The sequence below is a fragment of the Carassius gibelio genome, chromosome B7 (genome assembly GCF_023724105.1).
Source record: "Carassius gibelio isolate Cgi1373 ecotype wild population from Czech Republic chromosome B7, carGib1.2-hapl.c, whole genome shotgun sequence".
NCBI classification, from domain to species: domain Eukaryota; kingdom Metazoa; phylum Chordata; class Actinopteri; order Cypriniformes; family Cyprinidae; genus Carassius; species Carassius gibelio.
In genome coordinates this window covers 2,506,675-2,528,960 of record NC_068402.1, presented here as the reverse complement: position 1 = coordinate 2,528,960, position 22,286 = coordinate 2,506,675, and positions in this window count along the sequence as shown.

Genomic DNA, 22,286 nt, shown 5'->3' with positions numbered 1-22,286 from the left:
TTTTAAAAATGTTGAAACAAACGGAAAAAAAAAATAGACCTAATTATTATCCACTCACCAGCTTTGGTATAAAGGAAATACTAGTCCAAAATGCAATGCAGTTGACTTTTTATAGTTTTTTTTTTTTTTTTATAGTTGAAAAACTTTATTGTGAAGGAAAAGTTCTTCAAAAATTATACAATTGATTATTTCTGAATGAGGGTTTTCAGATCTGTGCAACAAAACCAGCCCAAATGGTATTAAAAACTATCCCAATAGCATTTCTGATTTCACTTCAGCATGCTGAATAAAACAATCTGTAGCATCAGTTTAAAGATAGGGTGAGCAAATCTGCCATTTTCCCAGGACAGGTCTTGGCCAGGATTTCTATATTGCCTAAAATATCCACAACTGGCTGCGCAGACCAATTGTTGTATGACAAAGTACCATGATGATACTTTGATGTCATACACCAATCGGTGTTCTCAGTGCTGCTTCAAGTCGAACACTAATATGTACACATATTTGCATCACTTTTCTCTGTAGATCCCACCTTTTCACGCACCAAGATCAATCAATTACATACAATGTCTGTATGTTACTGGTCAAACGATCATTACCTTTATCAAGTATGAAAACAGGAAACCTAAGCCAAAACCTGGATATTTTAAGTAATATAGAAATCCTTGCCAGGACTTGTCCTGGGAAAATGGCATATTTGGTCACCCTTATAAAGATCCAACTGCATGGGAAATTCTTAGCTCAGATTATCATCAATTCACATTGCCCATGCAAGTGAAACTAATATTGACACAGTAAAAACTGAACGGAGATAGAGAATTGTGCCCTCTCACGCTAATTAACCCTGTTTAGTAAAACTGGCTCTTTATAAGTGATGTATTGCCAAATATGGTGACCCTTACTCAGAATTTTTGCTCTGAATTCAACCCAAGTGCACACAGAGTAGTGAGAAATGAACACACATCCAGAGCAGTGGGTAGTCAATACTGCAACGCCCGGGCAAAAGTTGAGGTTCGGTGCCTTGCTCAAGGGTCTCATCTCGGTAATTGTATTGAAGGTGTATGCATATATATATATATATATATATATATATATATATATATATATATATATATATATATATATATGCAGCCTTCCTACAGTTAACCTTACAGTTAATAGTGTTCATTCAATTACATGACATTTAACTAACTGTTTGATTTTTACTGTGCATTTCTGCCATATGGAAATCAACTTGAGATCTCCACTGCCCTTATGAAAAATATGTTTATTCAAGTGTGCTATTAGTATACTTCTTTTAAACAACTGTTATGACCGCTAGGGGTCAGCCGTAACAGGAAAAGGAAGCGAGTCTCGGAACCAGAGGATGTTGAATAAACAATAATTTATCTACAAGTTGGGATTTAGCGTCAGGGGCAGACAAGGCCAAAATAACAAACAAAAAATCCTCTTTGTTAACCCTCTACACTTCCTAAATCAAATTTAAAGAAACCAAAAGAAATTAAATACAGTTTCAACTTACTTGACTCCCTAAACCCAAAACAATGTGAAAAGTGATATCAAAATAAAATGGCGTCCAACCCCCTACGTCCCTCAACTTGACAAAAATTAAGATTAACAAAATGTTTACAAGATATATATACACAGGAGTTAACAGCAAACAATTTACAATCAGAATCCAAAATCATAGTCAATCAGGCTTGGGTCAAGTTAACTTGGAATATCACAAAATGGTGGGAAAAAAAATACAACATAATTATTACAGATCACAATCTTACACACCAACACACTCTCTCTCTCTAACAAGACATTTAAAAATTTAAATGAACAACAATGGCGAGGCAAACGGCAAACTATTGAGTCACACGCAATGGCACAATCATGGCCCCGATTGAGTGTCTGTGGCAGTCCTTATATCTGGATCAGGTGAAGAGGAGAACCAATGGCAGCCACCAATAAATTATCTCCAGTAACCGCCCATCTGAAACAAACATACACAGAGAACACAAGAGGGCAGAATGGCCATTTTTTTTGTACTGTTTGGAGGTCTTGCATTTTGTTCTGCAAAGGCCTACAGTATATTAAGCATGCTCATGCAACAGGTGCATACACTTACTTGTGCGCACATTGTTAATAACATGTATTTAGATTGTTTTTGTTGCCAAATTGATAAGGAACACAAAAAACTATTAAACTAAACAATTACACCTGCCCATCTGTTTGACTGACAGTTTTGAGCACTGAGATTGCATTGACTTGTAATAAAACATGTTCAACATAAACATTTAATTTTAAAAGTAGCTTAGATGTAGCAAGCTACCGTTGATGTAGCTTAGCTTGCTACATTTCCCAGGGGGGTAGCTTCAGTGTAGTGAAGCCTCATTTACTGTAGAGTAACTGGTAGCTTAGCTCACTACATTTTCCAAGTAGCTTGCCCAACACTGAATCTCACACACTTGCTTTGTGAGTGGTACCTGCCAATATCCTTTTAGCAGATCTAGTTTAGTCATGAATTTAGCGTTACCTACCTGATCAACACAATCTTCCATACGAGGAAGCGGAAAAGAGTCAGCTTTAGTTAAAGCATTAACTTTATGGTAGTCAGTACAAAACCTGGAGGTCCCATCTGGCTTAGGGACAAGTAGACATGGCGAACACAAGGGACTGGCACTAGGAACTGCTAAATTGTGTTCTAGCGAGTACTGGGTTTCCTGCTTCATTAATTCTCTTTTAACTGGGTTTACACGATAGGCATTCTGTTTAATTGGGGCATGTGAACCAACATCTATATCATGTTCTATTACGTGGGTAGTTGAAGGGAAGTCATTAAACAAAGTCGGGTACTTATTAAGAAGACTGGAAATATCTGCCTGGGCAGACACAGGTAAATGGGACAACTTTTCTGACAAATTCAACAAAGCCTCAGAATTTGGCAAACGAGCTGACAAGAATGATGCACTATTCATTTTCAAATCATCACTTTCAGGTGAATAATCCGACAGTGACACAGTAACTGGTACAACAGTAGCAACGGGCATACTAACTTCAGAATCAGAACGTGACAAATATGCTTTAAGCATATTAATGTGGCAGACTCTTGACTTCCTTCTTCGGTCAGGGGTATCAACTACATAGTCAGTGTCTCCTAGCTTCTCCTTGATGCTGTAAGAACCAGTGAACTTAGCTTGGAGTGCTGAACCTGGCACTCAAAGTAAGATAAGGACTTTATCGCCAGTCTGAAATGATCACGGTACAGCCTTCTGGTCATAGTTAGATTTCATTTGGTTTTGCACAGAACTGAGCGATTGTTTTGCCAACTTCCACACCGTATGCAAGCATTCATGGAATGCACTGACATAATCCAATACATTGGTAGATTAAGACAAATGGTTAGATGAAAGAACTTGCTCTTGCAAAATTTTCAATGGACCATGAACAGTGTGTCCAAAAATTAACTCAGAGGGACTAAATCCAAGTGATGCTTGAGTGGTATTACATCCTGCAAATAACAAGAGCGGGATGCGTTCATTCCATTCTTTTTCATGTTCCACGCAAAAAGTTTGGAGTATCGACTTTAAGGTTTGATGAAAACGTTCGATAGCACCTTTTGACTGAGGGTGGTATGCACTGGACAACTGATGTTTGATGTTTAACTGTTTCATTACCTTCGCAAACACTTTTGACATAAAATTGGTAACTTTGATCAGACTGAATGTATATTGGCATTCCAAAAGTAGTGCAGAACTTTACAATTGCCCTGATAATTACATGAGCTTTGAGGGAACGTAGCGGTATTGCCTCAGGAAACCTAGTTGACACACACATTAACATTACTAGATAAGAATTTCCAGACTTGGTTTTGGGCAACGGTGCTACACATTCAATCAGTATTCGCTCAAACGGTTCCCCTAATACAGGTATAGGTTTCAATGGAAAATTAAAACCTGGGAGTGCACACACCTCTACCTTATCAGTACTAACCTCCTTTGCATTAACAGCATTGTCAGCACACATAAATGAATCAGACAGGTCCACAGTATCCATAAATTTGCGAGCTTGAGCTCGGGACACAATGAATGCGCCAAACACATCAGGAAACTCCTCCTGCAGAGCATCCCCCTCATGCACAATAGGAGTATCTATTACCTCAGGCAGACAAAAAACGTTATCACCTGCCAGATCATTACCAAGAATGAGCGACACACCTTTAACAGGTAACTGTGCTTGGACTGCCAGTTTAACCTTCCCTGAAATGATCCCAGAGCGTAGAAACACTTGGTGTAAAGGAATTTTAACTACTGTGAGATCAATACCTTGTACCAGCACATTAGAACCACAGCTTGACTGTTCAGAGAATGGCAACAAATTTTGTAGGATAAACGATTGGGCAGCACCAGTATCACGGAGGATCCGAATATGCTTTGACTCCGTTTCACCCAATGATACTACAACATCACAAATGAAGGGTTCAAAAGTAGACTCAACCACTGAATTCAAAGACACATTTTGTTCAGATGAGAAAACCTTTCTTTCAATCAACGCAACACTTTTCGAAGGGTTTGCTTTTCTACTGAATTTGCCTTTCAAGGTGGGACAATTTGCGATGAGGTGCCCAACCTCATGACAATAAAAGCACTCACAGTTCTCATTACTGTCGGCACTCGAAATGTTCTTTGGTGCCACTGTGGCATCCTTAAAAGTACAAACTCAATCAGGGAAATTACGCTTTGTGGGTGAAAACACTATTTTGTGCGTAAGTACAAATTCATCAGAAAAAAACAGCAATTCGCTTAAACACAGTGAAATAAGTGTCCACCTCACTTTCTCGAAACAGTGGTACTAGTGCAATTTGGCGTCTAACATCAAATTCAGGTTGACTTTCTTGTGGGTTGCGTCGAGGTGCAGGAATGGGACTTGGAGTGTAAGCACTGATGGGTAACGACACAGACACGGTCACACTAGGCACATCAGCAGCTGAGGGGTGAACAGGTGATTTGGTTTTGAGCACAAGCTCCAATTCTTTGAGCTTGATTGCTCGCTTAGTTTCAAGCTCAACTGTGCAAGCATGCAGCAGTTGACTTTGATATTGTTGCCTGCTCAACTCTAACACTTTTAGTTTGATTGCCAACCGAGGATCACTCGGAAAAGGGAGATCGACGGGATCCATGCTGGCCATCTCCTCGGGTTTGGGATGCTCTGACCCTTACCCACAGGAATTGGCAACTGATCTGCAAACACCTGCTTCACTCGCCTCTGGCAAAACTCAATTTTCCACCAAATGCTAATAGATCACATCCCTGATCTCTCGCTTCACTGCACCACGAGGAACTTTAATTTGATATAAATCAGCAACTGAAAACAGATCATCTTTGCAACAAATATCCAATTGTTCAGCAGTAGGCTGAATTGCAAACTTTTCCAATTCAAATTTAAAAGGACATACCGAATTCCCTCTCCCTTAAAGTGAAAACCACTAGCCAAACAATAAACACAAAGCAAATTTCATGAGTTTGTTTTTCACAAACACGCGACCGCAAAACTGCAATTGGTTTGTGGGGAAAAACTCCTTTTTAAGACGAGCCCCCAATTTCGGTTACGACCGCTAGGACTCAGCCATAACAGGAAAAGGAAGAGAGTCTCGGAACCAGAGAGATGTTGAATAAACAATAATTTATTTACAAGTTGGGGCTTAGCATCAGGGGCAGACAAGGCCAAAATAACAAACAAAAATCCTCTTTGTTAACTCTCTACACTTCCTAAATCAAAATTAAAGAAACCAAATTAAATAAAATACAGTTTCAACTTACCTGACTCCCTAAACCCAAAACAATGTGAAAAGTGATATCAAAATAAAATGGCGTCTAACCCCCTACGTCCCTCAACTTAACAAAAATTAAGATTAACAAAATGTTTACAAGATATATATACACACACACACACGAGTTAACAGCAAACAATTTACAATCAGAATCCAAAATCGTAGTCAATCATCTTTGGGCCAAGTTAACTGGGAATATCACAAAATGGAGGCAAAAAAACCTCTCTGGCAAGACACTCAAAAAATTAAATGAACAACAATAACGACAAATGACTTTGGCTCATAACACACAAAAAAATAAAAAATAAAAAAAAGGGAAACTATAGTTTCAGTTTCCTTTCATTTACTTCTCAGAAATGTACTTAAAATTACATTTAAGTATACTTATACTTGTGCTCCTAGAATCCGTGTGTTTCAATATTATATAGTAGGGGTTGCTATTATACATCTTCACAGAATTTCTTAAAAAAAAAAAAAAAAAACTCAAGGGAAGAAAACAAAACAACAGATTCTTCCACATATATTCTAACATAATCTTTAGACATAAACAGCATCAAAACTGTGTAACGTTATAGAATAAAATATCGACCAATGAAGAGGTAATAATGTGGGGTGTTGATGGACTCCATTTACGTTTTGGTTATCATTCTAAATCCAATTAATAGTATTTTTTTCAGCATTTTGTTCAAAATGTTGTTTATTTATTTTGTATTATTATTAAAAAACGTACCCACATTCAAGTGTTAAAAAAAAAGAATGCCTGAAGCTAGAATAAAATGTACAAGCAGATTCTGTGTACTTTCTTTTTATACAGACTCTTAAATTTGTTATATATTGAATTTGTTGAGTATACTTGCAGTATAAAACTACTTAACTTGTAGTATACTGAGAATATACTTTAAAGTGTCATTGTAAGTTCACTTTTAGTATAGTTGCTGTATAAACCAACATAAATGTAAACTAGTTGTGTACTCAAAGTTTACCACTGTTAGAATTTAAGTATACTTTTAAATATTAGAAAGTGAGCCAATTTAGTCCCAATGAGTATTTAAATAGTGCACTTACAAATATAATACTAGTACATTGACATTTCTACCCTTACTACATAAAGTATACTTAAAAATATACTTTACGTAAGTATACTTAATAAAATAAACTTTAAGTACACTACTTTTTGGTAAGGAGGATAAAGGTATTACTAAATATATAGTACCCCCTCGTGAAAAAAAAAAAAAGTATACTTGCAGACATACAAATTAATCAAGTGTGTTAATGATAAGTTAACTTGAAGAGAGCTATTTTGGAACAACAATTGTTTATTTATTTATTTTTTACTTTATTTTAGTTGTAGTATAACTTTAAGTGTATTTAGTGTACTTTTCTATGCTAAATTGGAAAAACTTCAAGTATACTTGGTTCACTTTAAGTATATGCCTATTTACAGGTTTGATTAGTGATATTAAAGTGTACTTTTTTTGTATTATGATTACATTACAAAATAATTATGAGTATCTTTGAAACTCACAAATAATATACTATATATTTATTATTTATTAAAAATATGACAATTTCTCCCCAGTGTGATATCCCATTTAAAAAAAAAAAAAAAGTGGAAAAAAAAGTGACTCTTTTTAAGGTCATTAAAATGAATACATAAAGGCAGGTGTACACTGTGCGAATTCGGATGGTCGGAAGATCGTATGTCCATGCACACGGCACGAGTGAGTTTATCTGAAAATCGTACGGACGAGATGATATACGACACGATTTTACAACCTGCGAATTCCAGAATCAATCTCACGAAGTTGATAGACTTCGCTCTCGCCGTACTTTGATGTCATACAGGTGATCATTCTGTGCGTGCAGCGGTGCTTCAAGTGGAACGCGCCTAATATAACTGCTCTCCATCTCTCATAACTGCAAATAAAATATTGATATGAGCCGTGACTGTTTCCTACACGTACAGGTTATTTTTCAGCAATAGGAAACCGGGACATTTGGTTACCCTGTGTGTGTGTTCTTGCATATGGTTTATAAATATCTGAAATGGGTATTAAAATGTAAACATGGTTTGTGAGGACAATTCCTGTGCCCTCATAAACCAAATGGCTTTAAAAAATACTATATGGTGTTTAATAGAAATTTTAAACATGCATTTTTCGTGATGGATAGAGGTAGTGTATGGGGATATACAGTATAGAATACCGTTACGTTTATGGAGAGTCCCTGTAAACTACATATGCGTGTGTGAGCGAGAGAGGGAGAGAGAGAGAGAGAACTAAAAAGGCATTGGAATAGGTTGCTAGAAACATCATACAGCACTCGCTGTTCCTGACAGACTTCAGCTGCCGTCTTTGTATTTCTTCTTCTGTGGTTTTCCTAGTTCGTGATTGGTCAACTTCAGATAAATCAACAAATCGGTTCGTTCAACCGCACAAATGGCACAAATTCAAACCGATAGCTTACAAACTTTTTAGACATGTTTAAAAATGATCGGGAGGTCGGGAAGTGCTCATAAGCCACTCTGCTCGCCTCTTAATTCATCGCAAATGATACGAGCCGTGACCATACGAGAATACGCGATTTCCACAAGATTGAAAAAAAAAAAAAAAATCGAATGCAAACTCGTACGACAGCAAAAATCGGACTCCATCTACTTAGTATTAATCACTGGCACCTGTTCTAATCAGGCACCGCATTTAAGCACACACCTCAGTCTCACTAACTGCCAGGTTTGCTGTCTCTTATAAATAAGTGTATCCAAACTGGCGGTGTTCTTTCCGACCTTAAAGTTGCTGTCACTCCTCTTCTCAAGAAGCCTTCACTGGACCCCACTGTCCAAAAAAGAATTCGTCCAATTTCTGTTTTGCCTTTTATCTCAAAAGTTTTAGAGAAAATTGTGCTGAATCAACTTCGACACGTTAAGACTAGTAATTCTATTTATGAGGTTTTTCAATCTGGTTTTAAGTCACAGCACTGAGTATGCCATTTTGAGGATGTTAAATGATATTTACCTCTCCACTGAGGACTCTGTGGTCCTCATTCTTTTAGATTTATTTGATACCATAGACCACTCCTTATTATTATCTAGATTAGAGTCTTGGGTAGGTCTAAAAGCAAATGCTCTGAAATGGTTTCAGTCATACTTATCTGACAGAAAGTTTTTAGTGAAACTGGGAAATTGTTCCTCTTCCCTTAGCTCCTCTGACCTGTGGCATTCCACAAGGCTCTATTTTAGCTCCCTCTCTTTTCTCTCTTTGCATGCTTCCTCTGGGCTCTATTCTACAGAAACATGATGTGTCTTTTCATTTCTACGCTGATGACACTCAAATTTATCTTCCAGTTAAGAAAAACAACTCCACTGCGATCACTACTCTTCTACAATGTTTAGAGGAGTTTAAATTATGGCTAGCCCAAAATTTCCTCTTGTTAAACGAGGACAAGACCGAGGTGATTGTTTTCGGTCCAAATAAGAACTCTCTGTGTAAAAGCCTGGAGCTAGAAAGTTAATCTGTTTTTAGATCCTCACAGGTGCAGAACCTCAAAATTATTATTGACCAACATTTAAAATTTGATAAACATATCTCCTCTGTTATTGGATCCAGTTTCTATCAGCTTCTTTACGGTCTAAAATTAAACACTTTCTCCTCCAAAATCTCTAGAAATGGCTGTTTATGTGTTTGTTACATCGTGTCTAGATTACTGCAATTCTATATATTGTGGTATATCTTAATCTCAAATTGCGCGACCAATTGCTTGTCCAAAATGCTGCACCCAGACTTATTTGAAAGTGTCGGAAACATGAACACATCACTCCAATTCTTAGATGCCTTCACTGGTTGCCGATTTGTCAGACAATAGACTTTACAATTCTCCTCTTTGTTTATAAATCCCTTCTCAACAAAGCTCCCGTCTATTTATCTGAATTTCTTCATCCGTATACTCCATCTAGCCTATCCTGTGACCAGGCTTTGTTGGTGGTCCCTCGTGTTAGACTAAAGTGTAGAGGGGAGCCAGAGCCGGATTATCCATTAGGGCACTTGGGCCAGTGCCCAGGGGCACCAACCATTCACAACAACTAGGGGGGCACCACATGCTTTAAAAATATTTTTCTTAAATTGTTTTATCATTAACTTGAAATTCTTGAAAGACCACACATAACTTGTTTATGAACACTAACTTAACAACAACAATAATAATAATAATTATAATATAATAAAGATTACATCCACTATCAGTCCCCCCCTTCCGTCCCCAATCTGTCAGAGTTGAGTTGGTCCAAGCGCAAATGTGTCATTGTTTTTAACTGCTACAGAAAATTAATCAAAATGGACAGACGTCAATTGAGTGATTTTGCAAAAAGAAAGTTAAAGAAAGACAAGGACGCAAGACGTTTAGCTACAATTCAAAATGTTCCAGGGATTGACATTTTTTTTTAAACGAGTGAAGAATGAGCTCAGGACGACAATGACACAGAAGCAATTGATTGCACTCTCCCTGTTTACCATTGAAGTTAAAGTTAAAAAATTACTGTCTACAGCAGCAAGAGGGCGCTCTATGCTGCTCGGTTCTCCTGTAGTCTACCACTGAAAACAGAGCGCCCTCTCGCGGCTGTAGACGGTAATGTTTTCTCTTGGTTCTTGTTTCTAAATAAATGCAACTTATATATGTTTTTTTCCTTGTCATGACGTATTTTTGGACTGATGCAACTTATACTCAGGTGCGACTTATAGTCCGAAAAATACGGTAGTTGGACAAGTTAATAATTTACATTTGAGAAATCACCTTAATTATGTCTGATTGGGGGGAAGGGCTGTTGAGGTATAGTGCCCAGGGGCACCACACTGTCTTAATACGGCCCTGAGGGGAGCGTGCGGTGGCGGGGCCACGACTCTGGAATATCCTGTCTTTAGAGATTAGACTGGCCCCTTCCATGTCTATTTTTAAGTCCTTGCTAAAAACCTTTTTATTTTCCTTAGTGTATTGACTGCTTTGATTTGTTACATTTTTAAATGGATGGATTTGAATTTGTGTCAGGTATATTTTCCATGTATATGTAATAATTTTGCTCTTCTGTAAAGCACTTTTGTCAGCCTGGGGGCTATTGTAAATGCGCTATACAAATAAATAGAAATTGAAATTGAAACTGTCAGACCTTGTGACTTCGTTACCAGCTTTGACATCTTCAAAAAAAATATATTTAATAATAAAAAATAATAAAAATAAAAATATATGACTAAAAAATAATGGAATTTTATAGAATTGTTATACTTGTCCCTGATGGCTGTTCACACGAACAGCATTTATCAAAGTAAAAGAGGTAAGGCCAGAGGGAATGTTCATATAGCTTTTTATTTTTCTACATCAGACTGCAAATCTCCAGTATTAAACCCATACTACTTCATAGAATTACCATCATGATTAGTAGTGAGGAACTGTATCAGTATGTCACATCAACATTGCTTCCAGTCTTTAAAGGAGGGAGGGTAAATTGCTCGTTTTCACTCAATATCCTGTTAATCTTGAGTACCTATAGAGTAGTACTGCATCCTTCATAACTCCAAAAAGTCTTTAGTTTTATTATATTCATAAGAGAAAGATAGTCTGTACCGATTTTTCCCGGAAAAATACGATCGGCTGGAGGCGTGACGTGTGGGCGGAGCTAAAGAATCACGAGCGCCAGTAAGCTTTTGCGTTGAGAGCGTTTGGAAGCTGTGACATTACCGTGAAGAAAAAACCATCCAAAACAAACCATGGCTAACAGTCAGATTCAGTGTATGATCCAGAATCGGATCCAGAGGCCGAAATTTAACAAGAGCAGCATCAGCAACGACGTCTCTATGTGGTATGTACTGAAACTGTATATATTTGCTTAGCAGTTTTGTAAAATGACTAAGTTCCACTTTGTCGTCCTTTTTTTTTTTTTTTTTTTTAAGCTGTACATGTGGAAAGTGCAGTTTGATGACAACATCGCATGTTGTTTACTTGATGTGCTTACGCGCCGATAGCCAGGTTAACAACACAGAGATATTTGAAGCAGTTTTACTCACCGCCTGCGGTTCCAACACACAATCGTTACCCTTTTTCGTTGGGACTGCATTATCCTTAAGAAATTAACTATGTGCAAATCCATCGTCAAACTGGGCCTTGTTTGTAAAACAAGCATCTTCGAAATGCAGGGAACAAACACAAACACTTGCACAACTCCGTTGATGCTCTGTAATAATAAACTCCATCCACTGGTCCCTTAATGCTGTTTTTTTTTTTTGGTAATCTGTGCAGGGTTGTCTTGTTCTTCTTTTGTGACATTTCGCGACGTTCTCGCTCTGATCAGTGAATGTCTGTTATGCTCTCAGTGCTCTGCTATACGGGAACGCGTGCTCTTCCGGCAGAAGTGCCCTTAGGACCCATATAAGGAAATTCCACTCCATCTAACGTCACACAGAGTCATACTCGGAAAAAAAACTTTCCGAAACTTGTGACAAACCGGAAGGAGTATTTTTGGAACAGAAATACTCCTTCAAACGTAAAACTAGACAGTATAAAACATAAGGGAGTATATTCATGTAGCATCACTTTAAATCACACGATACAACACTATTCAAGGTGAAAAGAATAGTATTTATAGTACAGGTCCGGCTAAATTGTAATGTAGACACATGCATTTTCTCTAAAGCTGCTTTGTTAGTGTATGTCACAATCATGGACTTTCTGTTCCTTTTGTGTTTCCCTATTTTTGTCATGTTCCCTTCCTAGTTGTGTTAATTGAGTAATCCCCAACTGTTGCCATTCCCCTGATTACTTTCCTTGTATTTAAAAACCCTTATAACAATGTTCTTTCATGGGAAGGAGGCGGACAATAAAAATGAGACTTTAATTACAAAATAAACAAAACAGCGCGGCAGCCCCTCAAGGATGACTGCCGCACATAAACAAAAATAAAATCCAGGTCTGGTCCTCTCTCATCCTTCACTGTCGTTTATCCTCTTTTATATCGTTCCATCTCCTCCGTGGGACTCGCTCCTTTCCCACAGCTCTTGGTCCCGCCCCACTTGCCACAACCCTGTCTGTTTAGTTCCTCCTTGTCCTTTTATAATGTTATATCATATGTTTGATGACTTGTGTTGGATGTGCCTTATACTCCCATGAGCATTAAAATAACTCTTTTCAAATATATCAGTTTCATTGTGCGCGTTACTCTACACACCAGCACACTTTTGTGACAGAATAGCAGACCTAAAAAGCGTGTTTGGCGGCTATTTTCTTTTTCTTTTTTGTTTTTCTCCTTCTCATGGAATGGCTATCCTGGCAGTCTGACTCCTGTGCCTGGAGCAACTGGACCGTGCGCTGGAGGACCACACCAGGGACTTTATCGATCTGGCTGGTGTGCCTGCCAGCGAACGGTCCCAGAGAGGATTTCATCGCCTTCGTGTAGTGGGTGCTGGTGAATAATGGATCCCCGTTCACCATCTGCCTTGCTGAAGAGGATATCTCCAGCCCCATTCCTGAACCAGAGACCATCCAGCTGTCATCCTGCTGCATGGAGGACAGAGAGCCAGAGCCTGCCGTGACTGAGCCGATAGTCGCTATGGAGCCTGAGCCCTGATGTGTGATGATTTCGCCGCAGGACTTCCAGTCTCCAGCTCCGCCTTGGCATGAAGATTCCCTGTCTCTGCCTCCAAGCCCTGGACTCCACCTCGGTCCTTCGACCCATCGGTTCAGCCTTGGCACCTAGCTCCCTCATCTCCACAGTGGCCCATCATCCCACCAGCTCCGGGCTCTCTCGTCCCTCTGGCTCCGCCTTGGTCAGTTGTTGACCTTCGCCACCTCGGGACTCCATCCCTCGTCTGCTTGGCTCCAACCTGGGTTCCTCATCCACTGATGCAGTCTCCATCAGTCGGCCCCATGGTGTTGTCGGCCCCTCCTCCACCATGGCTCCTCCCGCCACTGACTCCATGGGTTATCATCCTGGCTGGTCTCTGGAGGACCATCTGGTTTCTCCTGCTCTGGGCTCCTCCCTAGTTCCTCCCTCCATCCACTCCACCCTGGTTCCATGCTCCATGCTCCCTCATTGCCTGCCCCATGCCCACCTCCTGAACCCCCACGCTCTCTACACTGGACTGTATCTTTCGGACGCACCATTACAGGAGGGGGCGAACTGTCACAATCATGGACTTTCTGTTACTTTTGTGTTTCCCTATTTTGGTCATGTTCCTTGTTTTGTTAATTGATGAATCCCCATCTGTTGCCATTCCCCTGATTACTGTCCTTGTGTTTAAAAACCTGGTCTGTTTTCTGTCTTCTGGCTTGTATATGGAGTTATATGGAGTATAACAGCAAATTATAGTGTTTGTGTATGAGCCATATTCATTTGGTATTGTATGTAGTTTTATTCCTGTGCCACTAGTGGGCTGGATGTGTTTGTGGCCCAGCTGATCTTAGGTCAGCCAGGTATGTCATTTAACCCAGAGGAAACGCAGACACAGGTGTTGCTGATTTGGGAAGCAAACAGTTTTCGACTGTGCTTTTGTGTCTTGCCTTGATAGGAAAGAATACGGTTTGTTGTTTTGGTTATGTATTATGAGTCAAGATATTGCCGCTGTATGGTATACGGAGGAAAATAAATCTGCTAGATAATAGTAACAAACTGAATTCTCAGTTTGTATCGTGTGAGGACGCAAGGGCACACGTCTAAACTTAATCCGTTTTATTAGCAACCAGTAACGTTACTAGACTTCGTTTAGGACTTAGTCAGTACACAGGTCGAAAACTGCTTCAGCTTGGATAATCGTTACTCGTGAGAACCTGTTATATTGTGGATTAACGGTGTTCGTTTGGAAATCACGGATGTGAGGTGGGCAAATGTTTGGAGTTGCCGATTGCTGAAAGGAGCTGTACCGGAGGAGAAAAGGGTCACCGGAATACCAGCATCATCACAACGGGACATCATTCATAAAGCCGGCCAACGCTCTATTGGGGTATGTGGTGATCAGCGCTGATATTATGAATGGCCATGGTAATTTGTGTGCACACATTCGCGTATAAACCAATGCATTGGTAGCAAGCTCGCAACCATCTAAAAATAACTGCGCGTCTAGACGAGTTGTTGTGCAACACAAAACTATTTGCGGGCTTATTGAATAATAAGCCAACTTTTGCGTGGTCATTATGGCCGAAAAGGAAAAAGGTCAACTTGGACTTGAGACTGAACTTTGTGTGGATGTAGGGGTAAAATCTGTAACTGAAAAACGTGTGGTTAAATTAACACCCAAAGCTTTGTTGGAAAAAATAAGCGCTTTAGAAAAGGAAAGAAAGTCTAAATTTAGTAAACTGTCGAACGCAAAAACATCTATTGCTAAACTGATGGAAGATAAAGAGCATGTAAGTGAGGTTGAAAATGAATTTAACATGTTCAATAAGTTGTGTGACGAGATAAATCATGTACATACATCTTTATTGGGTTTATTGCCTACTGATGAAGCAAACAAACATGAAATATGGTACCAAGCTAAAATGTTGAATTTTAATGATTTTTTTGTGGGTACAAAACAATGGTTGTATGACACTAAAGCTTGTTCAATTACTAAAGTGGATGATGATCATGATGATTTGCTGGGTCAAATTGAAATTCAAACTGTTGATGCCAATGTTGTAAATGGAAATGAGGTTGATGGCAGCAATGGAAGGAGTGCTGCTGGTGGAAGGAATGAAGAAGAGGATGATCAGATTCAACCTCAAGACAGCATTTCAAATGTGCAGTCAAGGCACCATGGCTCAAGTAGCAGATCCTCCAGTAGCAGATCTTCCACTTCTTCAGCCAGACGCATGGCAAAGGCGGAACAGGCCGCACTCTTGGCTCGAGCTGCTGCCTTAAAGGATAAGCATGCATTGGAGGAGCAGGAGCTCATCTTGAGGAGAAAAAAGGAGCAGCTTGAGCTGGACATTGAGATAGCTGCCACTTCTGCTAAGCTAGAAGTGCTACAGGGTGGTAGCAGCGTCCATTCAAGGCGATCTGCTGGAATGGCTTCCTATATTGGAGAGGGGGCTAGATCTGAGCTCCTGCCCACCTCTCTAAATCCACAGGCCTCAATATTTGTTCCTCTGCAATCACAGCAACATGTATCTCTACCACTACAAAGCAATGCTTCACCATCAGCCACGCCAATTATCTTGCAAAAGCCAACTGTCATTCAAGGCTCTCAACCTTCTCGGTTACAATCAAAGACAGCTTTCAGTCAAAGCTTTCAGCCCACTCTAGACCAACAAGTATTTCAACCCCTGCAAGACCAATATCAGACAGCAGGTCTCCTCAATTTGCTGCAACAACAGAATGACATAACAGCTCTCCTTGTTAAAATGCAAACGTTACATTTGCTGCCGAGCCGAGAAATTCCAATTTATGATGGAGATCCTCTAAGGTTCAACACATTTATAAAAGCATTTGAACATTGCGTGGAAGCAAACACCAGCTGTAAAGGAGACTGTTTATACTATCTTGAGCAATTTACTAGGGGACAACCAAGGGATATTGTGCGCAGCTGCCTTCATATGACTGCAGATAAAGGATTTGCTGTTGCTAAAAAATTGCTAAAGGAGCACTTTGGAAATGAGTTAAAGATAACCGAGGCCTACATGGAGAAGGTCATAGGATGGCCAAGTATCAAAGCTGAGGACCCCAAAGCGCTCAAAGCTTATGGACTTTTCCTGCGTGAGTGTTCCAATGCTATGGATGATCTTCAGTACTTGGAAGAGCTTAACATGCCAGCAAACATTAAGAGTCTGAGTCAGAAGCTTCCGTATAAACTCAGAGACAAGTGGAGAGCAAAGGCATGTGAGATACTGGAGAAAACTGGTCGAAGAGCACGGTTTTCAGACATTGTGGAGTACATTGAGCGCCAGGTCAGAATCACTTCAGATCCCGTCTTTGGTGACATACAGGACACTTCACCTTTTATCAAAGGAGCTATAAAAGTAAGTAAGTCACAGGTGAAACCTCAGCTGGGAAGAAACAGCTTTGCAACACAGGTGGTAATTGAAGATGGATACAGCAAACCAGATAGTAACAAGAAGGAAAAGGCTCAGAACAAAGTGACATCTTTTACCAAGACTGATTCTATTTCCTGTCTGTATTGTGCTGCTGGTAATCATGTTTTGGAACAATGTTTTAATCTAGGAAGAAAGACACACAGGGAGAAACTGGACTACCTAAAGGAGAAAGGTTTGTGTTTTAGTTGTTTGTGTACAGGACACTTGAGTAAGAATTGCGACAGGCGCATCATTTGCAACAAGTGCAACCGAACGCACCCCAGTGTTTTGCACATAGGAGAGAAGGAAAGGTTTATTCAAATGGTTCAGAAAGATGGTGAGCAGAAAGTTACTGAGCAGTCAAATACTTCTGACAGCTATACAGCATCCTCTGCTTGTTGTCTTACAGGGGTTGGCCACTGCAATGGAATTCTTCCCATTTTGCCTGTTAAGGTAAAGTGCTTAAAGGGAAACAAGGTTATTGAAACCTATGCTTTTCTGGACCCAGGGAGTACAGGAACTTTCTGCACCAGGAAGCTCATTGACAAGTTAAACATGGAAGGACGCAAATGCAAGATTCATATTCGCACCTTGGGCCATAATAACGCAGTAGAAAGTTCCATTGTTGATGGCTTGGAAATTTCTGGATTTTTTGGTGAGTGCTTCTATCCACTTCCCAAAGTGTGTACCCAGAAAGAGATGCCTGTCTCCACAGCAAACATAATCAGTGAAAGGGAGCTGAGAAAATGGCCTTATTTAGAGGATGTAAAAATTCCCCATATAAATGCTGATGTTGACCTGTTAATTGGCACAAACGCCTCCAAGTTGATGGAGCCTTGGGAGGTGATTAACAGTTGTGAAGGGGAAGGACCCTACGCGATCAGAACCCTATTGGGATGGGTGATAAATGGTCCGTTACGGGGATGTAGCGACTGTGTAAGTGACCACCCTTCAGTTTGTGCCAACAGAATTGCCATTGACAGAATCGAAGAACTGTTAACTAACCAGTACATCTATGATTTCAATGAGCGAGCTTCTGCAGAACAGGAAGAAATGTCAAGGGAAGAAAAGAAGTTTGTGAAGATAATGGAAAGCTCTTCTCAACTTCAAAACGGACACTACACATTTCAAATGCCTTTCAAAGGGAAAGATGTTTCGATGCCAAACAACCTTGGTGTTGCCATGCAACGTGTTCGTGGTCTAAAAAGAAGACTTCAGAAAGACGCAGGCTTTCATGAAGAGTACAACAACTTTCTTGCTGATGTCATTAGCAATGGCTATGCTGAAGAAGTGCCGAAGCATCAGTTGGAAACGCCAACAGGGAAGGTGTGGTATATCCCGCACCACGGCGTGTACCATCCACGGAAAGGAAAGTTACGAGTGGTGTTTGACTGTGGAGCAGAGTACAAAGGGATCTCGCTCAACAGTCAGCTCTTGCAAGGACCAAACCTCACCAGCTCATTGGTTGGAGTTCTTATGAGGTTTAGACAGGAACAGGTGGCCATAATGGCGGATATAAAAGCTATGTTCCACCAGGTTAAGGTGGCAGAGAAACACAGGGACTACTTAAGATTTTTATGGTGGCCACAAGGTAACCTGGAGCAAGGTCTTGTAGAGCATCGCATGACTGTCCATTTATTTGGAGCTGTTTCATCACCCAGTGTTGCCTGCCTTGCTCTTAGAAAAACTGCTGAAGACAATCAGGTCAACTTTCCAACAGAAGTGATTGAAACGGTCAACCGAAACTTCTATATGGATGATTTACTGAAGAGTTTACCCTCTGAAGAAGATGCAGTCACCATGGTTAAAAACCTTATAACCATTTGCGGCAGAGGAGGGTTTACCCTCACTCAATGGATTAGTAATAGTCGAAAAGTACTGCAAAGCCTTCCAGCGGATCTCAAGTCCAAGAACCTGTATGAGCTTGATCTGGACAGGGATAAGCTGCCGTTGGACAGAGCTTTGGGTTTGCAGTGGTGTATCGAGACGGATACTTTCAAATTCAAGCTGAAAGTCAAGGAGAAGCCGGCAACAAAACGAGGCATGTTATCCATCATCAGTTCTGTCTATGATCCATTGGGGTTCCTCGCACCCGTAGTACTCCCTGCCAAGCTGTTGTTGCAGGGGTTATGCAGGACGAAGTGTGATTGGGATGATCCAATACCTCCAGCTTTTCAGCAGAAGTGGAACAAATGGCTGATAGATCTTGAAAAGGTGGCATATTTCAAAGTCCACAGATGTGTGAAGCCTGCAGGATTTGGGAGGACTATCAGTGCCCAATTGCATCACTTCGCCGATGCGAGCGAGAACGGCTATGGTACGGCTACTTATCTGAGGTTGCAGAACATGGATGAGAGGGTTCATGTTACTTTCTTATTTGGTAAAGCCCGAGTGGCCCCCCTAAAGACTGTCACCATTCCCCGTTTAGAGCTCACCGCTGCCGTTGTTGCAGTACGAGTGGACAAGATGCTTCAATCGGAGCTCCAGTTTCCACTTAAGAAGACTTGCTTTTGGACTGATAGCACATCAGTTCTTAAGTATATAAAGAATGAGAACCGAAGATTTCAAACCTTTGTGGCAAACAGGGTAACCACCATCAGGGAAAACTCGGAAATTGAGCAGTGGAGATACGTTCCAACATCCCTGAACCCTGCTGACGATGCTTCACGTGGATTGAAGGCAGAAAATCTTGTAAAGCAAAGATGGATAGAAGGCCCGGAATTCTTATGGGAACCAGAAGAAAAGTGGCCAACATTTCCTGGGGATACAAGTATCACTGCTGATGATCCAGAAGTAAAGAGATGTCTGACGGTCAATGCGATACTTGTTGACACCAACGCCACATCTCAACTGATGACCCATTTCTCTGATTGGCAAAGATTGAAAGTTGCAGTTGTGTGGCTCATTAAGCTGAAAGGAACTCTGCTCAAATTGAAAGAAAAAAGAAAAGAGTTGGAGCAAGCAAACACCAGTGCTATTGGAGCAGCAAGGTTGGATGTACAAAAGGAGATGCAAGCTTTCTCAAGATCGCTTGGGAATCAGAAGGTGTCTCTGGAAGATCTCTTGGAGGCTGAGACCTCCATAATCGCTTTTTGCCAGCAAGAGAGATTCCCTACGGAATTTGCTGCACTAACCTCTGGCAACGCACAAGTGCCAAGAAGTAGCAGCATCCTCAAATTGGATCCGGTTCTAGAAGGAGGAGTTCTACGAGTTGGGGGACGGCTGAAAAGGGCAGCAATCCCTGAGGACATTAAACACCCCCTCATCTTGTCAAAGGACCAACATATCTCCGATCTTATCCTTCGTCATGTCCATTTTCGGCTTGGACATGCAGGTAGAAATCATTTGCTTTCCGCTACAAGGAGAAAATACTGGATCACAAGTGGACCTACTGCAGTAAGGAAGATCATATCAAGATGCCTCATTTGTAAGCGCCATGGTGGAAAAACTGGTGAGCAAAAAATGGCAGACTTGCCAGAAGAGAGAGTGGTTCCTGATTTACCGCCATTTACTAATGTTGGTGTAGATTACTTTGGGCCAGTTGATGTTAAAAGAGGGCGTAGCATCGTGAAAAGATATGGAGTAGTATTCACTTGCATGGCGAGCAGGGCTGTGCACCTGGAAGTGGCCTATTCTCTTGACACCGACTCATGCATCAATGCTTTGCGACGGTTCATCTGTCGAAGAGGACAAGTCTCGCATTTGAGATCTGACAATGGCACCAACTTTGTGGGTGCAGAAAGGGAGCTGCGAGAAGCCTTGGCCTCTTTGAATCATGACCAAATTGATAGAGCCTTGTCTAGGAAGGGAATCAAGTGGAGCTTTAACCCTCCAGCTGGATCACATCACGGTGGCGCATGGGAGCGTATGATACGGATGATCAGGAAAATCTTGTGCTCTGTGCTCCGTCAGCAAACCTTGGATGACGAAGGGTTCCATACCGTGCTCTGTGAAACTGAAGCTATGCTCAACGATCGCCCCATCACAGGACTGTCAGATGATCCCAACGATCTTGAAGCCTTGACGCCAAATCATCTGCTCCTCCTTAAAGGAAAACCAGTTTTCCCACCAGGACTGTTCGACAAAAGGGATGTTTACGCAAGAAGAAGGTGGAAACAAACCCAGTACATCTCTGATCTCTTTTGGAAGAGGTGGATCCGCGAGTACTTACCGCTTTTACAGGAGCGTCAAAAATGGAACCAGGAGAAGAGGAATTTTGTATCTGGAGACCTGGTCATGGTTGCAGACTCCACTGCACCACGTGGGTCATGGATGCTAGGAAGAGTCTTGGAAACTTTGCCTGATAAGAGATGTCTGGTACGTGTGGTTCGTTTGAAGACCAGGACAAACATAATTGAACGACCCATAACTAAGATATGCTTGCTTAATGAAGCTAAAGAGTAATTGGTTCCCATTCATATAAGCTATATTTTTGGTTTTTATGGCTCTTTTGAATTTGGTGTAATTGCTCTGGCAGATGCAATTAGGGGCTGGAGTGTATGAGCCATATTCATTTGGTATTGTATGTAGTTTTATTCCTGTGCCACTAGTGGGCTGGATGTGTTTGTGGCCCAGCTGATCTTAGGTCAGCCAGGTATGTCATTTAACCCAGAGGAAACGCAGACACAGGTGTTGCTGATTTGGGAAGCAAACAGTTTTCGACTGTGCTTTTGTGTCTTGCCTTGATAGGAAAGAATACGGTTTGTTGTTTTGGTTATGTATTATGAGTCAAGATATTGCCGCTGTATGGTATACGGAGGAAAATAAATCTGCTAGATAATAGTAACAAACTGAATTATCTGTTTGTATCGTGTGAGGACGCAAGGGCACACGTCTAAACTTAATCCGTTTTATTAGCAACCAGTAACGTTACTAGACTTCGTTTAGGACTTAGTCAGTACAGTTTGTGTTTGTGTGATATTCTTGATTTTTTGTGGTTTTCCCTTTTGGGAAGAGGTCAATTTGTTATGTTTACAGTGTATCACTAGTGGGACCATTAATCCTTTAGATACGCCTGTGCACAAAAAAAATAATAATAATAATAATAAAAAACCTTTAGTTTCTGGCAAATTATATTGTGTGTGTGTGTGTGTGTGTGTGTGTGAGTGAGTGAGAGAGAGACAGAGAGAGAAAGAGAGCGTGAGAGAGCCCTTTGTGCACTTACCTTGATGCATCTGAAAAAATCAAAATATGCACCTCAGTTCTCAGAACTACATGGAGTAAACATTAAAAAAAAAAATTGTTTATGCACCTGCTGCCTTTTGATGGTGAAAAGTACAGATGACCTATGTGTGAAATGCTTGTCTTTTCTTAATGGTAAAGCCAGTTTAAAACCTTAAAATCCTTCAATATGACACTTTTTGATTTTTCTGTAAAAAAAAAAAAATCTACTTTGCATCAGATTTATGAACAATTTATTATGAACCAAAATGCAATACCAACT